Source organism: Sus scrofa, chromosome 4 (assembly GCF_000003025.6).
Source record: "Sus scrofa isolate TJ Tabasco breed Duroc chromosome 4, Sscrofa11.1, whole genome shotgun sequence".
NCBI lineage: Eukaryota > Metazoa > Chordata > Mammalia > Artiodactyla > Suidae > Sus > Sus scrofa.
This window is the reverse complement of record NC_010446.5, coordinates 102,463,167-102,485,410: the sequence shown is the minus strand read 5'-3', so window position 1 is coordinate 102,485,410 and position 22,244 is coordinate 102,463,167. Positions and strand designations below refer to the sequence as shown.

Genomic DNA, 22,244 nt, shown 5'->3' with positions numbered 1-22,244 from the left:
CAATGACTTGTCTAAGGGACTGCCCTTATAAGAAAGGGCAAAGCTGCAAGGTACTCTGTGCCTCTTTTCTCACCTGGTGCCTTTTCCAATGTAAACCTATACTGCTTTTGCCCTTATCTATCTGTGCTGTTTCTTATACAAACCAAGGCTGGGATTTAAAAATCAGTTTCTGGGAAATAATTACATTAATGCCTCTACTTCTATTTTTGACCTTGCTAGAACCATTCTTTCTTATTATTTTTCTTATTTTTAAAAATGATTTTTTTTGTCATTGCAATTAGTCTCTTCTTCTTTTTTCTTTTTATTTATTATTATTATTATTTTTTTTTTTTTGGCTTTTTAGGGCTAAAGATGTGGCATATGGAAGTTCCCCGGCTAGGGGTTGAATCAGAGCTACAGCTGCTGGCCTACACCACAGCCACAGCAACGCTGGATCCGAGCTGCGTCTTCAACCTACACCACAGGTCACAGCAGCACCAGATCTTTAACCCACTGAGTGGGGCCAGGGATCGAACCTGCATCCTCGTGGATACTAGTTGGGTTTATTTCTGCTGAGCTACAACGGGAACTCCTAGTCTCTCTTTTTCAATACACAATGTTGAACATGGAATTACCCATTTTACTCACCCTCGCTGTTTTTTGATTAACAGTCAATGCACACAATCAGTCAATGGCTATTGTTTACTCCCCAGAACATTTTCTCACACCATGTACAAAAATAAACTTAAAATGGATTAAAAACCTAAATGTAAGACCAACAACCATAAAACTCCTAAAAGAAAACATAGGCAGAACACTCTTTAACATAAATCATAGCCATATTTTTGGGGGGATCTGTCTCATAAGGCAAAGGAAACAAAGGCAAAAATAGATAAATAGGACCTAATTAAACTTAAAAGCTTTTGCTTGGCAAATGAAACCATCAACAAAATGAAAAGACCACATACTGAATAGGAGAAAATATTTGCAAATAATATGACTGACAAGGGGTTGGTATCCCAAATATATAAATAGTTCCTACAACTCAATATAAAAAAAAACCCCACAAACAACCTGATTAAAAAATGGGAATAAAACCTGAATAGACATTTTTCCAAAGAAGATATATATATAGATGGCCAACAGGCACATGAAAAGATGCTCAACATCATTAATTATCAGAGAAATTCAAATCAAAACCACAAAGAGATATCACCTCATACCTGTCAGAATGCCTGTCATCAAAAAGACCACAAATAATAAATGTTGGTGAGGATGTGGATAAAAAGGAACTCTTGTACAATGCTGGTGGGAATGTAAATTGGTGTGGCCACTGTGACAAACTTTATGGAGGTGCCACAGAAAGCTAAAAATAGAACTACATATGATCCAGCAACTCTAAACTCTACTCCTGGATATGTATCTCAAAAAAAATGAAAAAACACTAATTTGAAAAGATATGTGCACTTCAATGTCCATAGCAGCCTTATTTATAATAGCCAAGATATGGAAGCATCCTATGTGTTCATCAACAGATGAATGGATAAAGACGATGTGATATATACACACACACCACGGAATACTACTTCATAAAAAAGAACGAAATGTTGCCATTTGCAATGACATGAATGAACCTGGAAGGTATTATGCTTAGTGAAATAAGATAAAGACAAATACTGTATGCTATCACTTATGTAACATTTAAAAAAATAAAACAAACCAATGAATATAACAAAACAGAAGCAGACTCACAGATATAGAGAACAAGTCATTTCCAATGATGGGAAGGATGGGAGGAAGGGCAAGATAGGGGTAGGAGTAAAAGTACAAACTACTAAGTATAAAATAAATAAGCTACAAAGATATATTGTACAGCACAGGGACTATATCCAATATTTTATAATAACTTTAAATGGGGTATAATCTGTAAAAAAAAAAAAAAAAACGGAATCATTAAGTTGGACAGCTGAAACTAATATAATATCGTAAATCAACTATTCTTCAATTAGAAAAAGTCATGGCCACCAGAGGCTTTAAGATATTTTCGCAGACTCTTAATTTTGAAGTATTCTGGAGAGCTACTGCAGACTCTTTATTTACTATCAAAATGCACTGCCTATGGAGTTCCTACCATGGTGCAGTGGGTTAAGCATCCAACTACACTGGCTCGAGTCACTGCGGAAGTGCAGGTTCGATCCCTGGCTCAGCACAGTGAATTAAAGAATGTGGTGTTACTGCAGCTGCTGCGGGGCTTGGATCCAGTCCCTGGTCTGGAAACTTCCATATGCTGCAAGTGCAGCCTTAAAAAGAAATGCACTACCCATGATCATGAGCCAAACTCTAGTACTGTATTCACATCCTGGCTCTGCAATTTATTGGCTGTGTGACCTTGAGCAAGTTGCTTTCTGTGCCCTAGTTTTCTCCTCTCTACAATGGAGATAATAGTAATACCTGTGTATAAAATTGCTACAGAATGATTTAGAATTTGTAAAGCACTAGAGTGATGCTTCGCAAGCATGTGTGTGTTAAATAAAGTGGATGAAAGCTCCATCTTTCTAGACTGTAGGCACCAAAATCTGTTAAAGTCAGGGTTGGGTTTGGTGATCGCTAAGGTCCTCTTCAGGTACGATGTGCTTCAGTCTTTTGCTCAACCTCATAACTGGTCTGAATTAGTGTCTAGATTGACATACTTCTTCAGGGATGAACATAACAGCATCTATGGTTAAGATGCTTCAACTATCCAGTTTTCCTTGGAGTCTGATGAATCTAATTTTCAATTGTGTGTGTAAATACTAGCTGTTGGGCAGAATTTACTTTTTTTTTCAAAGAGAAGTCTGGATATCATGCAGACACAGTCTTTGATTCAAAGAATTTTGTGTTGAAGTACCAAGATGTTTTTCTACTATTACTGTTAATGATATATTATTTACATATTTATTTATTTTTAATTTTTTTTTATGGCCACACTCTACGGCATATATAAGTTCCCGGGCCAGGGACTGAATCCAAGCCCCGTAGCAGCTGAGGCAAGGCCAGATCCTTTAACCCACTGTGCCAGGCCAGGGCAGAACCCACACCCCCACAGTGACCCAAGCCACTACAGTCAGATTCTTAACCACTGTGCCACAGCAAAAACTCCCTAACAATTTTTTTTAAGAGAGTATGTATGTTATGATCTTTGAGATTATTTAGGTAATATGGCATTCCATTAGTTGGAGATAGGTTAAAAGATTACTTCTCCCAGTATGAGATAACATGGACATAGACTGCTAGAGTCTAGAGTGAATCTAAGGGATCATCTAGTCTAATCATCTCATTTTACAGCTCAGGAAGTAAAAGCCCAGAAGGAGAGTAGCTTACCTAGTCACCTTGCTAGTTGGCCAACTTGGGTCTAGAACTCTTGTCTTCTGACTGATACAATGGTGCTCTAACTGCTTGCCAGAGTTCATAATAATGACTTTGAAACACCATATGATTCCAAATTACCTGAAAATTTAAAAAAAATAAATTAAAATTAATTAAAATTTCAGTACAGTTTTGGAATTAAGAATATTTGAGTGTATTGAAATTTCCTTGAAAATCACTGATTCATATGTTGTGTAATGCAATTTCTTTTAACCGCTACATCTGATTAATTGGAATTTTGCTAACTCCAGAAAAGAGGACATTCAAGATAAATTTTTTGATTTTTGGAAGTAATGTTCAGTGCTAATGTTAATAGATAAGAGATGTTGGTCTTGGGTTTTATTGATTTTGATAAACTATCTCAGAATCTTCACCATCATCATCAGTTGCATTTCTTGAGTATACAAAGTATGCAAGGAATATACAAAGTAGCTTAAAGCTTTATATTACAGGGTAATATAAGGTCTGTTCTTTCGATGGAGGTGTGAATGCAAAGAATGAAAACAGAGAATTATCATTGTCACTTTGTTTTAAATTTAGGTGAATTCATAGGATACCAAGCTTAAGAAAAGCCCATCCTTCTTTCTTCTGTCAGGTTCACAGAAAATGCTGAGAAAAGAAACTTTGGGGAGATAATTATGTATTATAATTAAAGGTAGAAATATTCTGGTAGAAGTAAAGTGTGAGATTGTTCAGCTCTGTAGAGTAATAGTTTCAATAGGGAAATGAGAAAAAAAGGCTAGATGATTAGAATCTTTCCTACAGGGAAAGAAACAGCAAACAAGCAACAAGAGACTTGGAATTGCAGAATATATCTGGGGTATATCTGGAGAGAAAAATCTGATGCTAATGAATGTCCAAATCCTCAAGATGTATGATCTTCTCTTTTCTCTTTGATGATTTATAGAGTCTAAAGTCTCTGTCTTTAGTCTACTCGAGTATCCAGATTGGAATTTCTTTTCTTCTGTTCCACAAGAATCTCTGGTGTGCTAATTATCTCTCATTTTCTTTAGTGTTTGGTGGATAAGCCAAATAGAAGAACATTATCATCCTAGATATTAACCTTGCTTAAATGCTATGAAATGCATCAAACCTTTGTTTAAATGCTATGAATATAATGCAGTCACTTTTATACTGATCACCATAAAAACATACATCTCTCTGTTTTTCCTTTCATTTGTATCTTCATTGTCAAAACTTTTAAGAATGAAGACAGTCACAGGCTAAACTGACTATTCTCTTGGAGAAATTGCTGCAAGCTGCATCTAAAAAGCTTTTTTTTTTTTTTCCGGAAGAGAAATAAGCTTCAATGCTCAATGTTTACCTTGTACAAATTTTTTTCCAGGTTCTAGACTTTGGAGTCAGTGGAAATCCACCTAACTAGGTTGTGCCTGTGTGCTGTTTAAAGATTCTACAGAACACCAGGAAGCATCAACCATCACAACTGGTCCTCACTTTCCAAAGCCTGATTGCCCATGAATCAGAGTTTCCCCTTTTCCAGGTTGAAAGAGTAAACAATATCTGTCTGTCCCTACTCCCAGCTGGTCTGGCAGTCATCTGACTTGTCAGAGGGCCATAATTTATTGGTGGAGGCTCTGTTGGGATGCTCCAGGAAGGTTTTCCAACCACTGGCACACACTTTTCAGATGCTGCCTCTGGAGAGCCTGGTGGCAAGACTGGTGGTGTCTGTACTCTAAAGCTATGTCTGGAGCTCTGAAAGTACAGAGGCAGCTCAGAGATTATGCCAGGAGTCCTTTTGCAAAGGTAACCCTGGGCACTGTCATTCCAGCCAGAAATACTGATCTCCAAACTGCAATTGTTGGCAAAGGGGAAGACAAAAACAAACACAGCACTGGCAACATATTTGCATCAAGCATCTGGGTGAGGAGTTCCTGTCGTGGCGCAGTGGTTAATGAATCCGACTAGGAACGATGAGGTTGTGGGTTCAGTCCCTGGCCTTGTTCAGTGGGTTGAGGATCTGGCATTGCCATGAGCTGTGGTGTAGGTTGCAGACATGGCTCAGATCCCACATTGTTGTGGCTCTGGTACAGGCCGGTGGCCACAGCTCCAATTAGACCCCTAGCCTGGGAACCTCCACATGCTGTGGGAATGGCCCTAGAAAAGGCAAAAAGACAAAAAAAAAAAAAAAAAGCATCTGGGTGAGAAGACAAAATGAAGAAGAAATGCTTCTGTCTGAATTATGAGCCTATCACCATCAGTATCATAATCTGCAGATTCCCTTGCACCACCTGAATAAATGGATGAATGGATAGATAGATAGGTAGAGTTAAAGACAGATTTCTGTTGATGATTGAATGTGTTGCCATTTACCAGTTGTGCGCTTGGGCCAAGTTATGTAAGGTTTCTTTCAGTTTTCTCTTTTGTATAATAGGAATAGTAATAGTTTATGCTTTACAGTATTGTTTCTCTTTAGTCCAAGCTAGGAATGAGTTCATATTTATAAATAGTATTCAGAACATAGTAAGCACTTCATAAGTGGCATCTTTGTTATGTTTCTACAATTATTTAAATTCACTGACACTTTCAGATTTCATAGCATTCTGAGTTCAAAGGACCACGTCTTACTCAACTAGGTATTCTCAGTCCTCAACACGGGAAACAGTAAGTTCCTCCCTGGTGCTATGCTTAACTGATTGGCTTTGCCTGTGGTAACAACTTCTTTCACAGTTTTGTCAAGGAGTGAAGATTTTCATTTTTTTGTTTGTTTTTGCTTTTGCATTCTTCTACTTACTGTACTCTGCATTTTCTGAAAATACATCACTTATGCACTTGGCCCCTTCAAAGCATTTATTCCCTCTGTCAGTCTGGATTTTTTCTTCCCCATCCAAAGAAAGTCTAGAATTCTATCAGCACAGATTTGTGCAGCATGTTGTTCAAATATGGGTTAAACAGAAACTTTCTTTTGAAATGCAAACAACTTTGCAAGAAGTAACACGAAAAGTCAGGAAAACATCATGTGAGAGAATGAGTTTACCAGATTTATTTTTTAGCTGGACAAGAATTGTTAGGAGAGTGTGACTATTGTTATGTGTGTGCATGAATGAGATGGGGGGAGAGAAAGAGAGAGAGAGAGAGAGAGAGAGAGAGAGAGAGAGAGAGAGAGAGAGAGAGAGAAGATGTGATGGGAAGGGAGGAAAGTAGCAATAGTACTGGCTTCCTGATTCCCAGGTATGTCACATCTTTTCCTTTCTGTGGTCATTTTCAACAGTGGCTCCCCTGGAGTGGTTCATCTGGAAGATTTTTCATTATTGGTAGCCAACTGTGGAGGCTCTGGGGGCCATTCCACCTTACTAGACTTGGGAGGAGTACTGCTGGTTCTAGGGCAGAGGTGAGTTTCCCTGTTTTCTATCCTTGCCATTTTTCTTCTCTTAAGTGGGTACATTAAATATAATCTACAATGGACAAGTATCTTAAGGACTGGAGTATGAGCCAGAGAGCTGCTCTGGGTTTATACCCCCATATGCTGATTATGGAAGTGTTTATTTCTCTATAGTATTGTTAACACTGGATATCATCATCTAAGCCTCCTTTTATTAACTTGTTGGGGGAAACTGATTCCTTATTGTTTCAAACAGCATTTATTAAAAATCCTTGTGAGAGTGAATATTTTTATTTTCAGTATGTCTGTTTGTCATTTTTATTTCTTCTTTTTGACCTTTCAGTTCACATGCTTAGTACATTTTTCTACTGGGCTATCATGTGCTTTTTATGTTCAAAACTGACTCTGTTATTCTTGATAGTTTCTTGCATTCTAGAAATAAAGTTCCATTCTCACCAAAAGCTCTATCTGTTGTCAGAAAACTTTTCCAATGATTGAGACAGGCCTCTAATTCCAGACTGTTGTTTCAGGAAAGTTCTGAGTGTGGCTTTCTATTGACTGTCTGTTTCACAACTCTTTAGGGACAAGGGTTACCATGAACATTTTTGCCCAGTAGAGATGCAAATAATTACTGCCTGATAGAACACTTCACTAAAAGGTTTATAGACCTTTTGGACATTAACTAGCTTTGTATCTAACCCATCAATTTATTAAGTTGCCTATACCTACTCAGATTCTCAAATAAGCATAAGATCAATTTTATGGTTTTACTGATTCCCCCATTAACTAATGAGTTAACTAAAATCCTTGACATATGATCATTTTATATTTGCCTAACAGTCCCGAGTTTACCTTTGCAAAAATTATATTTTAACACCAAAGTTCCATTTCTCCCCAACTCCATTCCCATTCATTGCTTTTCCTGAATGCAAAGGAATTTTAAAGTTTATACTCTTGGAATTAGGAAAGACAGATGTTGTCCCTTGCCATCCTCTCCTAACGCATCTCATTTTAAGGTTGAAAACTGAAAACTCCAAATCCAAAGAATTCAGCTCATGGGTCTTCTTTTTTTTACTGAAAGTACAGGGTTCCTTCCCATGAAGCCTGCCAGGACTCACAAACCTAACATTTTCTGTTTCCAGGTGGCTGCGGTGGAGTTTTTACAGCCTCACTTTCCATCTCACTCAGCTTAATTTTAATGGCTGCCTCTTTCCGGGGGTCTTAGTGAACTGTTCCAGGAAGGGTTATAACCTACATTAAATAATAACCATTAAAAAAGAAAGATAGAGAAAATAAATTCCTTCTGTTTACACATCCCAACCAAAGGTCACGGCGAACAGGCTTCTTGGCCTACTTGAGAAAGACATTAGTTACCCTCATAATTTCTTGCCTGTGTTTCTGCAATTGCCTCCCAAGTGCTGTCTCAGCCTCACATTCCACTCCGTCCCACTCCTCACAACCACCAGCAAATATATTCTCCGTATACTACTGATTTGACTTTATTTAGACATAGATGTAATCGTTTCACTCCCCAATTAAAATCCTGCAGTGACTCCTCTCCCTGCTGGGGGGTTATAATGAAAGCCCCTCCCTATGACCAATGGCTCTGATCTCTCCAAAACCTTCCAGACTTACCACGAACCGCATCTGTGCACACTCCTTTCTTTCTAGCTGTTCCCACTTAAAACCCCTGAACATCCCAAGTGCTATGACACCACCACGGCATCGGGTACGCCTGCTGCAGTCGAGGAGGCCTCCCCCTCTCTCCAGTTAATCCTGACTTGTCTCCTAAGACTTAGCTCCAGCTCATTCGTCTCTTGTAGGTACATCCTAATATCCCTTCCCAGGTTGAGTTAGCTGGTCTTTTGAGCCCCTCCGGAAGTAGCCAATGAGCAGCCCCCTTGCAGCCCTTTATATACTGCTTTATAATCATTACTTTTGTGCTATGTCATTCTCAGGGACTAAGCTTTACCCCTTTTTGTGTCCTTAGAATTTATCCTATTGTCTTAATGTGGGAATGCTCAAAAAATGTTAAATATGTGACTTCCTCCTATGACTTGCATTCTTTTGCAACAAAGAAGTTCCATAAGAGCTGTATGGGAAATGTTAGACATCTTTAAAGAGCCCTAAATTAATATCAAACTGAGATTTTTTTAATGTGAAAATTTCAATCACCTCCTTGTCGTTAAATACCCTATATCTGAATATTGACTGAGCCTCTCTCGATGGGTATGTGCTCCCAGTGAAGTCACAGGATGGCAGTGCAGAATATGTGAGGTATCTGCTTGTGGGAAGAACTTCAGGGAAGAGAGAGCACAGTGGTTTCTCTTCAATCCCCTTCAGGACTTAACATATAGCTAGCCATTTACCAAGAGCTCAGTAAATACTTGTTGTTTGATGGACTGTTTGAAACATAGACAGTCAGGGCTGCCAAGAAACTTCCATTCTAATTGAGTACGTGATGACAAGTTAGTGATGCAACAGGGAAATTGGGTGATTATATCATAGCAGTGTAGGATGGTAATTTGGGAAGCACCTTACTGGCAGTCATTTTGTCCATTGCCTCTACATTTGAAAGAATGGGTCAATTCATCTGCCTCAATTTATTCAATAACATTCACTACTAAGCTTTTAAACCTTTTTCCCCCCATCTTTTCTACCTGACATTCTATAGCTCCAATATTTATACAACGACTGACACCTCCAGCTTTAATCTGTCTCCTAAACTACAGACTATATTTCCAACTGTAGAACATCTAGCCTTGAATGAATAGCAAGTACCTTGCACACCACATGCCCTATGAGCTCACTGTCTCATCCTTCTCCTCCATCCTCTCTCTAGGTTATTGGCCCTTGACTCTCTGTCATTTACTAATTTGTGACTGTGGATGAGTTACTTAAACACTCTGGGCTTTGTTTTTTCTGATCTGTAAAATTATACAACATTATGTTTCTATCTAATAGCATTGTTGTTAGCATTAAATGGGTTACTATATGTGGAGCAGTAAGAGTGGTTCCTGGAACTTTCTAACTCTCAGTGAATAGTTGCTGGTATTATTTTTCTTACTGGGTCTCATGACTTCAAAGGGTCAGAGCTGTCCTCATGACCATGGTCATCAATTCTTGTACATTCTCCTTTGTACTGACACTCTCAATTGTATTAAATCTCTTAGTGTCCAGTCAGGAGAATAGACACCATTCAGTTGTATCTAAACAGACAGATGACAATTCAGGAAATTGCTTTAAGTAGGTACTGGAAGAGCTGAGAAGGGACATTTAACAAGAGCAGGAAGCTACTATTGCTCCTAGAGCTAGAAGGACACTGGGACAACCCTGGCTTTCTCTTCCTCTCATCTTCAGTTTTCCTCCAGTATTTCTTCTTCAACAAGACATCACATGGAAGCTAGTCAGCAAATGAGACCAGGATAGGAAGTAGTTCCCCATAATACAAAACAGAACAGAGGAAAGGACAGTTACTTGAGCCCCATCAGGCCACTCTCTGTCTCTTTCCTGCCCTTTAGATTGTCACGACCTCATGCCTGGGCTGTTTGTACAGCCTCCTCACTGGCTTTTCTGGCTTCACTTTCCTCCTACTGTAGTATCTACTCTATATCTCTTCCAGAGTTAATCTTCGAAACAATTCCATGCATGTCATTCTGACTTAAAGCTTCACTTTGCACCCAATTTTCCATAAGATAAAGCCTAACTTTTCTATAGCAAGGCTCTACCAGATTCTTCTCAGAATTCAAGCATTATAAGCCAAAATGGTGGAATAGAAGCTATGCCTTGTGGTTTAACTTAAAATCTCTCCTGTTGCATCTGCCATCACTTCTATGCTATAGGCAACAGAAATTTATACCAGTCTTTTTTCATGTCCCTTCATCTGCCTGGAAAAATTCAATTTTTTTTCTTTCAAGAAACATCACCTTTGAAAGTTTTCCATGGGCCTTTGAAGTTAGTTGTCTCTTCCCTCTGTACTCCTTCTGTATCAGTCCCTAACTCTGCTCTAGCATCTCTGCTGTCATGTCAAATTGTCTGCTTTTTTGACTATTGACTCAATTATTTTCCTCCATGCACATTTTTCCTGAGCCACTGGACAGAACATCACAGGATCTCTATAAATGTCAAATAAATTATTAACACTGCATACATTCACTAAGCTAGGATTTGCCTGACTGAATGATTTTGTGTGGGTTCCAACTGGAGTCCTGTGAAAACTGCTGTGGGAGTAATAGCAGCTTACTCTTTTGTCAGACCACATGGACTCTGATTTATTTCACCAGATCATCCAATCGACCTAGTCTGCATACTATGAATGGAGATTCAATATGAAAATTACTTTGTGTCCATCATTTAAGATTGGAGTTCTCTCTTTTGCATCTTTTCCAACTTTCTGACCCATAAATTCTCAAGATACACCTGGCCATGAAAACATAGCCACCACACACTATGGTGTCCTAAGCCTTTAGTTGATGAATCTAAAATATTTTTGGTGTGATGCTTTTCAAGGAGCAGAAAATTTCTTTGATATGGTAAATAGAGTCTAAAATCAGTTCCACCTTTTTGGCTTGTGCTATTTTGTCAGAGTTCTCTGAAGTAAAAATGTTCATGCTGCTACAGCATTTTGACAGCTAACTTTTCTTTTTCAAAAGAGCAACTGGCATAGTCACAAAGGAACAGGGAATATGTTTCAATAATTTCTAGCTTACTTTCAATTTTTCTAGCTTACTGTGTATAGTTTAGATGGAACCCCCAAAGCAGGCAGCACAAAAGGTTAACATTTTCACTTAAGTTACAACGAATCTAAGCAGATCCATGGGGCTCCTTGCACCTTTCTGGAAGGGTCCGTTGGAGATGTCAATTGAAAGTGAGTTAAAGCTGAGTTAATTCACAGAGAATATTTTATTTAAGCCTTTCAATAAAGAATGCATACACACTTTAGGCACAGAAGGGAGAAATCCTACCTTTGGGACCAAGTCTAATACACCTTGCTCCTGTAGCTGACCCATGACCGTATGTCTATACAACTATGCAGTAAGTGCTGCAATAGAAGTATAATCGGAGTTCCCGTCGTGGCTCAGTGATTAATGAATCCTACTAGGAACCATGAGGTTTCGGGTTCAATCCCTGGCCTTGCTCAGTGGGTTAAGGATCCAGCGTTGCCGTGAGCTATGGTGTAGGTTGCAGACATGGCTCGGATTCCGCGTTGCTGCGGCTCTGCTGAAGGCCAGCAGCTACGCTCTGATTAGACCCCTAGCCTGGGAACCTCCATATGCTGAGGGAACAGCCCAAGAATTAGCAAAAAGACAAAAAAAAAAAAAAAAAAAAAGGTATTGCAGCTTCCACTTAACTCCTCTTAGATTACTTGCTCAGGGGAAAACCAACTGCCATGTTATGAGGACACTCAAGCAGCTCTGTGGAGAGACCCACATGGCAAGGAACTGAAGTCTCTTGCCAATAGCCACACCGATTTGCCAGCCCCAGTCAAATCGTCACATGATTGCAACCCCCAAGTGACATCTTGACTATAGCTCAATGAGAACCATAGCCAGAAACACCCAGCCCAGGCACTCCTGACCTACAAAAACTGTGTGAGATAATAAATGCTTAAAAAAAAAAAAAAAAGAAGTATAATCAAGACAAAGCAGGGCAGCTTGACAATATGAGGTAGAGTTGGGGACAAGAGAGACAGGATGCAGGTCAACTGGGACAACAAGTAGGACCTTTTAAGATAAGAATACATGTTTCATAAACAAAGGATTTGGGAAACAGCAATATCTTTTAGTTGAGAGAGTAGGGTTGATAAGTGGTTTTATCAGAGATACACCTGCTCTGGCTATTTCCTTGGTATCCCCTTCCCCTGGCTGGACTATCCCACCTGGAGAGTGAAAATAAATATTGGCAGCAGTAATCCCACTGTAAAAAATACACCTTCCGTTTATGAAGATCTTGGAGGAAATCATTAGCACCAGTAACTCGTGTCTGTTTTTCCAGTGCAATATAGTTATTTTCATACATGTCTTAGCTTCAATAATTTAAACATTTCTCAGGGCAGGATCATGAGATGACTCTTTGTGAATGCCACTATGTGTCAGGCCCTGTGCAGTACTGCAGTACGACTACAGGGCCTGACACATAGTGGCATTCTAAATAACTTGTGGAATAATTATTGGACATACGGGGAATGTATGGAAACCATATACATGGGTGAATTCTAAAATAAGATTCTTCCTTGGTCTGATTTCTGCTATGACAAAAAAAAAAAAACCAGATGAATGATGTGAGGAGAAAATTTTCTTGGATTCTTCCTTGAGGATGGACTATGGCCAAAATTACTTCCTGTAGGACAAATACGTGAAGACTATCTAAATTCTATAAATTAGCACATTTAGGCAGGGATGAGGGTACTGGGAGCTCAATACTTAAAAGAAGCGGCATTCAAGAAAAATGGTTTGATAGCAATGAGTGTATCTAGAAGACGAAGGCAGGAATACAAGGAACAGAGCTGCCCTGCATGTCAAATGGAGGATTGTATTTAGTAGCAATGAGAATTAGAACAGGACTAGTTTAGAAGCTTAAAAAAATCAGATTCCCATTGAAGCCAACCATTCACACACAGCTTGGCAACAGGTACACTAAAGAGCTAAATAAAACTGAATAGAAATGTGCAAACCTAGCCACTAACCCATGTAAATGAGGCCTCTATCTACACAGTGCTTCCCACTGCCCTTCATAGCAAGACACACTTAGAAAATGATAATGTGTCAGCACACCTGTAACCACAAATGATGGGAAGCTCTGTTTTCTTCAGTTACTCCACGCAGATTCTCTCTGGAGCCTTTGGTAGCAAATAACCAGCCCTGAACATATTAGGCAAGTAAAGCTGCTAGGTTCTGGGAAAATACTTTGTTTGAACATTGTATTTCACTGAAATATTACTTGTGGTAGAAACGGAACAAACCCAATTAAGGACAGAATAAACTCTAATTGCCACTAAATACAATCACCCATTTGAGATGCAGAGCATGGTTTGGCAGACACAGGAAAAAAGCCTACATGGATTGAGATCTTACCCACAATTTTCTATTAATTTCTAAGCTTATTGCAATTACCAGTTAGTGTTCATTAACTTTTCAAGGCAAGCAAATTCTATCTTTCTCATTTTTAACTATAAATATAATTATGAGCCAAGAGTATGTCTATGAGTTAAGTACGTGGAAGGCTAATAAAATTTCTCAAAATCACATAGCTAGGGAATGGCAGAGCCCTGACCCAAATTCATATTTCTCTAGTTCCAAAGCCCATATTTGTTTGTTTTTTGTTTGCTTTGGTTTTTTTTTTTTTTTTTTTTTTTTTTTTTTTGCCAGGTCCACAGCTTGTAGAAGTTTCCAGGCCAGGATCAAACTCATGCCATAGCAGCAATGCAAACTACAGCAGCGACAACACAAACAATGCCAGATCCTTAACCTGCTGTACCACAAGAAAACTCTCCCAAAGCCCATGTTTTTACTAGGCTTGAGTTGTCTCTTCCAATAAAACGAAAATTTTAATTTGATTAATTCATTGAACACTCATTGAATAGGTACTACGCATCTAATACCACAAGATACTATGTCAGCTGGTTTGAGTACAAAGAAGAAAAAGACAGGGATCTTGTCAAGTTCTGTGGGGTCTGAAGCTTATAAAATTTGGAGTCCCTCTTTAAGAGGAAAAGAATAAAGCAATAATATACACAGTAAAGGGTAGTTATTGATGGAGATCCATAAAATGTATAATGCAAGTTAGGAGAAGGAGGTCCGTGGATGAGTCTGGAAGGTTAGCTGAACATAAAACCTGAATAGAATTGACTGGAGGTAGAAAGGCAGGAGGCCATTTGGGCAAAGGAAACTACCTGCCAAGTCTGGAGAGATGTGACAGAGTCAGGGCATCCTGGAGGACTGCAAGGCAGACGGTGTGTGTCTAGAGAAGGCAGCGGAATGATGAAAAACCAGGGATCCAGAGGAAAGACAAGGGGAAAAGGATGGTATATTGAGGACTTTAGATGTAGTCTTTTAGGGAAGGGGGTGTGACTGAATGGTTTTGATCAGGGTATCAGATTTTTATTTTGAGGTATAATCTTGTCAAGGAAGGAGCAAAGCAGGACAAGGTTGAGGCAAGAGTGATAAATAAGGGAGAAATGACAAGGACTTGAACTCAAGGACAGAAAAGAGAGAACTGAAGGGAGAGAAAATATTTTATATAAGAATAATGGATTAAGAAGTTGTGGTACATATATACAATGGAACACTACCAAGCCATAACAAAGAATGAAATAATGCCATCTGCAGCAACAAGGATGAACTAGAGATTCTCATATTAGGTGACGTAAACCAGAAAGAGAAAAACCTATACCATATGATATCACTTATATATGGAATATAAAATATGGCACAAATGAACCTATCTACAGAGAGGAACAGACTCACAGACATGGTTGCCAAGGGGGGAGGGGAGGGGGTGGGATGGATGGGGAGTTTGGGGTTGGCAGATGCAAACTATTACATTTAAAATGGATAAGCAAAGAGATCCTACTGTATAGCACAGGGAATTACATCCGATCTTGGGGTAGAAAAAGATGGAAGGTAATATGAGAAAAAAACAATGTATATGCATATGTATGATTGGGTCACTTTGCTGTGTATCAGAAATTGGCACAACATTGTACATCGACTACACTTTAATAAATAAAAAAAAGAAGAATGGAAAGGGGGAGGCAATCAATAATATTTTAAGTTTTTACCCAAATCAATGAAATAAATGATCATTTATTTTTCTAATATTGAAAGTTATGTAAGTAAGCATTTTAAAGAGAAAATTAAATACAAAATGTGGTTTTTCTTATAAATTATCAAGAAAATTCATAATAAATTTAAAAGAGATACAAAAAAGAAAGAAAGAAAGAAAGAGAGAGAGAGTTGAGAGAAGGATAAATACAACTTTGGGGTTGAGGAAAGCAGGTGAGAGAGAGGAAGGGATCCAAGCTGATTTCCACATGTCTGTCTCTGCTGGATCCGTGGATACCAGAGCCACGGCAGAAGAAAGGAGGTTCGAGGGAAAAGGCTACCTTCTTTCTTTTATTAGTCTTGATTGGTTAGTATGAGGACCTGGAGGACTTTCAGATAGGAAAGTCTAGCAGCAGTTGAACATGTAATTCCCAAGATGGGGGGAAAATTTGGCCTAGAGACTTGGATTTGGTAACATTAGCCTGCTTTTGGTATTTGAAATAGTACAGATGCCCATGCCAGGGACCGTCTATAGTGTGAATAGAAGAGGGTAGAGGGCAGAGCCAGGGGGAAAACAGTTATTCTAAAGTCAGAGGCAAAGGAGTCTGCAGAGAAGTCTGAGAAGAAAGAACAAAGTCTAGAATATTCCATTTGTTAAATATTCTTTGAGTTTGTTAGTGTCAAATAGAATTTCAAATTTTCACCTTGAGAATCTCTACTCTTATTCTTATAAGGCGCACCCCTTGCTCCAAACATATTTGGACCCATTACCTTCCTTCTCTACTTTTATTCAGTGGTTCTTAGCTGCGGTTACTCATTAGAATAATGGGTAGAACTTAAACAAGTAACAAGTAATGGAAACAGTGCCTTAGATCAGAGACTCTGATTTCCTGACTCTGGATGGGCCCCAGGGTGACCACAGTTCTTCAAGTGTCTTCAGAGCATTTTAATGTGCAACTAATACTGAGAACATTAGGTGATCAAGTCCATGATTTGAGTGACAGCTGTAAACTACGAATTTCTAACTTCATCCCTCCGGTCCTGACCTCTTCCCTGGGCTTAAAACTATATACATTTGCTGTTTGATATTTTCACTTCTAATAGGTATTTCTTACTTTTTTTTTTTTTTTTTTTTGCTTTTTAGGGCTATACCCGCGGCATATGGAGGTTCCCAGGCTAAGGGTCAAATTCAAGCGACAGCTGCCGGCCTATGCCACAGCCACAGCAACGCAGGATCCAAGCCACATCTGTGACCTACAACACAGCTCATGGCAATGCCAGATCCTTAACCCACTGAGCGAGGCCAGGGATCGAACCAAAACCTCATGGTTCCTAGTCAACTCGTTTCTGCTGCTCCACAACAGGAATTCCCTAATAGATATTTCAAAACGACATGTTCGAAACATCATTCTTGGTTTTTCCGTCAAAACTCTTTATCTCTCAGTGCTCCTCATCTAAATAAACAGCATCATTAAGCCACACAGGCCCTGACCCAGCAGTCACACTTAATTCCTATTTCCCTCTCACATTCCATTTCTAATCTATCAGCAAGTATGACTGCTTTACTTCCAAAGATGTCCTGACTCCATCCGCCCTTCACCACCTCAAACACTATAGCCCAGTCCAAGCCACCATCACTTCTTGCCTAGGCGACTGCAGTAACTCCTAAATCACCTTTCAGCATGCACTCACATTCCCTTAAAGTCAACTGTCTGCACAGCTGCTAAAGGTGGGGGTGTCAGTTTAAAAACCACTGGCTGGAAATCAGAGAAGCAAGCTGCCAACAGAAGAAGGTCTTGTCTTCATACTCTCAGAGACTGAGACCCTCCCAGGTCACCTGGCAAAGCCAGCTCTCAGCCTAACTCGACACTTCTTCCGGGCTGTTTCACCTCATGGTGCCTTCAAAAGTTCGCATTGTGGCCCGCTATCAAGCCCATTCCCCAACTCCCAGGCCTAAACTTCTAGCTGTGCAGTTGTATTTGGACCCACTTCCTTATACTCTTGCAGCTTGGGAAAAGGACTTAAGATTTCCATTCACCAGGGGACTTGGTGAAACGAGTGATTCCCTCAGTTGTTCCTCATACTTCCGTCTGCCTCTACCTAGCCGCGGAGGACTGCAAGGCTGAGCTGATGGAATTTCGCAGTAGCCTAAATTAAGTCATTTCAGAGTCACCCAGGAAGGCTTCCTAACTGAAGATGGGTCCTTGGTCAGCTTGCTCTGCTGCTTGAAATTCTCACAAAGGCTTTTTGGGGAAGAAGTGGAAAGGAGCACAACAGTTAGTGGCTGTTAACAGGGCTATGAGTCAAGCCTCTCCAGAGAAACAGAACCAGTGTGTGTGTGTGTACAGACAGAGAAGCGGGAGGTGGGGGGTGGGGAGAGAGAGAGGCAGACAGACAGAAAGGCAGATAAAGAGTTAAAGAGAGACGAAGAGATTTATTTTAAGAAACTGCCTTATAGCATTATAGAGGCTGGCAATTCCAGAATACACAAGGTAGGCCAGCAAGCTGAAGACACAGGGAAAAGTTTACAGGGTGGCTCAAGTCCATAGGCAGTCTGCTGGAAAACCTCCTTCTTGGTGGAAGTCAGTCATCCTCTAGTTTGCCTTCAACGAACTGAAGGAGCCTTCCCATTTCATGGAGGGTGATCTGCTTTACTCAAAGGATATTCATTTCAATGTTAGTATCATTTAAAAATACTTTCAGGAGTTCCCGTCGTGGCGCAGTGGTTAACGAATCCAACTAGGAACCATGAGGTTGCGGGTTCGGTCCCTGCCCTTGCTCAGTGGGTTAACGATCCGGTGTTGCCGTGAGCTGTGGTGTAGGTTGCAGACGCGGCTCGGATCCCGCGTTGCTGTGGCTCTGGCGTAGGCCGGTGGCTACAGCTCCGATTCAACCCCTAGCCTGGGAATCTCCATATGCCGGGAGCAGCCCAAGAAATAGCAACAACAACAACAACAACAACAACAACAACAAGACAAAAAAAAAAAAAATACTTTCACAGACATCTACAAAAACATTCGACCAAATATCCGGGTATGATGGCATAGCCAACTTGAAAATATTATGGTAAATTATAAAATTAACCACTACAAAAGGTAAATGTTATTTGGAAGAAGTAGAAACTTGTCAGGCTAATTAGGCATGCTTCTATATAAATTATATTGGTCCCACCTAAGTCAGCAAATGCTCTTCAAGCACTTTTCTCAAATGTTACTTTTAATGTCCCTCGAGAAAGTTTTTTAAAGTAGTAGATAGAACTACATCATAAAAAACTTTGAGATAAAAGTAAACTCATGGTTCCCAAGTGCACAACTGAGGAGACACTTCAAAACAAAGTTGTAAATTCCATTCTAGAAACTACTTTCTCTATTACGGTAAGTTTGCTTCAAAAGCTCCTCAGAGGAAAGCGGCTGTCCACTAACCTGCAAGGGCCAGCAAACCCAGAACCTTCTCTCTCTTCTCCCCCACTATCTCTTACATCAAGTACTTGGTGGATGTTGTTCAATAAATGCTTGTGGAAGGAATAAATCACCTCTAGGTTGTCAATTAAAATTGGTTTCATCCTTTGTGTTCTGTACATGGTAGCTCTCTGGGGCCACAGAGTGTGGTGAGGCTCTTGCGATGTCTCCTGGCTCTCCTCTTTATCAATACGGGGGGGTGGGTACAGTGCAGTATAGGGGTATAGCGACAACAGTCCAACAGTGGGTGGACTGCCTCAGGTCATGTCCTGGTGCCCCAATGACTGTGTGATCCTGGACACATTACTTCACCCCTTTATTCTTCAGTTTACTCTCATGTAAAATGGGCGTAAGGACAGTACCTATCTCAGCGAGTGGTTGGAAAGACGACATGAGAATTCAAGTGCCTGCTAAAATACCTCGCACACAGTGACATCGCTAAGTATCATCATCGCCATTATCACAGGAGTAGTGGGGGTGCCGGGGAGGAGTCGTTGCCGTTTAGTGCTTTTGCTGTTGTTTAATTAAGTGCTTCTTGAAACAGCTCATTCCTACAGATGTATCTCATTGCTCTGGGGTAAAACCATTGGTGTGGTGATTACTTACACCTCACTTAAACAGTCGTCCAAGTTCTGTTTGACATCACAGCCCTAAACCACCTCTCTGGCTATGATTCATATTCGCAGCTCCAAACAAGGGATACTTCCCTAGGTCTGAGTATCTCTCTAATGTTATGAGGGAAGTAAGACTAGACCCTCTGGTCATTTTTCATACCTTCACTGTACCTTGCTGATGTTTCTGTGCCTTCTGGGGTGACATTAGCTGAGTCAGCAGGTGTGAGATGAGTTTTAGTTTTTACAATATTTTACTGTTATTCTCTTGTGTTAGAGTTTAGAGCTAGTCTTAGGAGGGCACTGCTTAGTGTCCGGGGGTGAGTGGAGCTTAGAGTCAGGCTGTTGGTGGTCATAGGACCCATGTTTTCTGGGGAGAGGAAGGGTGGTGACCAGGTGTCCTGGCCAGCTTCCAAGTTTGGCTTAGTGAATTTTACCTCCTGAAATTCCCTCCTGTCCTCTCAATTGGCTATGGTATTCCTCTTGGCTTCCTGTCCCAAACTGAGGTCCCTGGGATTGTGGTGCGGCTGCAGAACAGCTGCTACATTCCACCACCGAGGTGCTGTGCATGGGTTCCAGTGGCGGATGAAGCAAGAGGCTTATGCACAGCTTGGACAAAGTATCAGCTTGCAAAATATTTGGGAACCCTCTGGGATGAAGGACTCTGGGCAGAACAGAGATGCTGTAGTGGTGACGTGCACTGATTCATTGCTATCTCCAGGAATGTCATGGGCCTTAGCAGTGTGGACCAGAGCCCATGTGGTTACTTGTTCTGCCAGCCGGAGAGCCAGTGTGAGAGGAATGGCTGCATGGTGTTCACAGCGGGATGCTATGATTGACAGGACTGAGAAGCCTCAGGGGTGAATTTCAGCTGCTAGGTCTGGCCAGATGGGAGAGGCCTCCCCCGTGCACTGGGGTGGGGATGGGGGCTTCTAGGATATCTAGCCCACTGAATTACCTTGCATTTCAGAATTTATATTTTTTGGTGGAATGCTAATGGCCCATAACCGGGTGGAATGTGATAAACACAGCAATGACAACAATGAAATCCTACACACTGACAGTGAAATCAAAACACTTGCCTGGTGTGAGCCTCCATGACTACATATAGGGGAGGAAAAAGAGAAAAGCAAAATATTTGAAATATCTAATTTTATGACAACAGCCAGGGCTCTACTTATCAAAAAAAAAAAAATACCTGAAAATATCAGCTTCAAGTCATGGGAATAATAGAAGGAGTGTATTCTGTACCTTTTGGGAAATCTCAGACCTTGAAATTGGGCAGAGAACCTCCCCTCCCCCACTATTTCACACATTTCTGAGTCTAGCCTAGGATTTCAAGATTAATGCCCCAGTGGTTGTAGATGAAATGATCCGGTGATTACTTGTCATTCATATGACCATGGAGACTGGGTTTGGGAAAATGGACCTAATTTGTTCCAATGAAGTCAGGCAATGACTTGAATTTGAACCACAAATACATGAAAAGTCCTGGAACTACATATATTTTCTCCCTCCTTTCAACATCCTTTTCTTTTCCCCAAAGCCCTCCCAGCTTCCTTTGTCTTCTCTGTTTGCTCCAACATTTCTTTGTTGTATGCACTTTGTTTCACCCCAATCCCACTGTTGAGGAGGCTGAAAACAGCAATTAAGGTAGATCGTGAACCAGGCTCTGCTCTTTGCTCCAGAATCAACCGTATAGAAATCACAAAAACCACAAGGAAAGTGGACTTGGGGACTAACTTAAGATTTTTAGACACCCCTGGGGCGACTGCCCTGGAGGCGGAAGCCTGGGGAAGAGGTAAAAACCAGGTACTGGAGAACTTTTCAACTCTCTTCTTTCCTCTCTGCAGTGTTGCTTTGAGAGAATGCTGCGGCATCTCTTCCGAATCAGTCAACCCTGAGTCAATAAGAAAATTCAGGTCAGTGCCCAAAGCCCTATGCATAAGGAAGGCTGCTGCGAATACAAATTCTCTTCTTTAGCTCCTTCCTCTCCAAACCTTCAGGACTTCTCCCAGGAGAACTACTGCTTCCCAGATTTGCTTCTTGGGTCCACTCCCAGAAGCCCAATCACAGCACTCTTCCCAAGGGTTATTTATCTCATATTTTAATTTTTTTTTTTTTTTTTTTTTGCTTCTTCCAGACTCTGGACCAACCACTGAAGCCACTTGTCAACAAAGCAAGAGTCCATGAGAGCTGTTATCTCAGGCCACTTCTTTCACGCAAATGAAATCACAAATGTAGACCTTACCGTTTTGCACACCGGGGAGTTTCTCTTCACCACTATTTTTGAGAGACTTCCCTGAGTGCAGCTGTGGTGTGACAGCAGTTCATTTGTGGCATTATGCCAAGCCATCTCTAAGCCGGAGATTTCCCTCCTTTTTCAACTAGTTGTAGAGGATCCGCATCACCGTGTGGGCCCCAGAGCTGAGGGAGCAGAGTCCGTGGACTCTTGGGAGTGTTGAAGCATTTGTTTATGCACTTTACATGCACCTTCTTGACCTTCTCAGGCTCAGTGCTGGATGTTCTGTTTCCTCTGTACAATGGAGTGTGGCTGCTGTAGATCTGAAAATACCTAGGTCATGACAAAAAGTTCTGGTCACATAGTCACTGCTGCCCTGTGGTCAGGCTCTCAGTCTCTATTAGGGCCCAAAGCTGTTTATTAGCAAATGGTGCCTAGTATCTGTTG

The 22,244-nt window shown here is 40.6% G+C and overlaps 1 long non-coding RNA gene across 2 annotated transcripts in view; it reads right to left on the bottom strand.

The window, feature by feature from the left end:
- LOC110260334 overlaps positions 1–22,244 on the bottom strand; it is a 163,072-nt gene that overhangs the window by 104,866 nt on the left and 35,962 nt on the right. For both annotated transcript variants that reach the window (XR_002343455.1, XR_002343456.1), the window contains exon 3: positions 3,340–3,465. This is a non-coding gene — a long non-coding RNA (uncharacterized LOC110260334). The remainder of the gene's footprint in view (positions 1–3,339; positions 3,466–22,244) is intronic.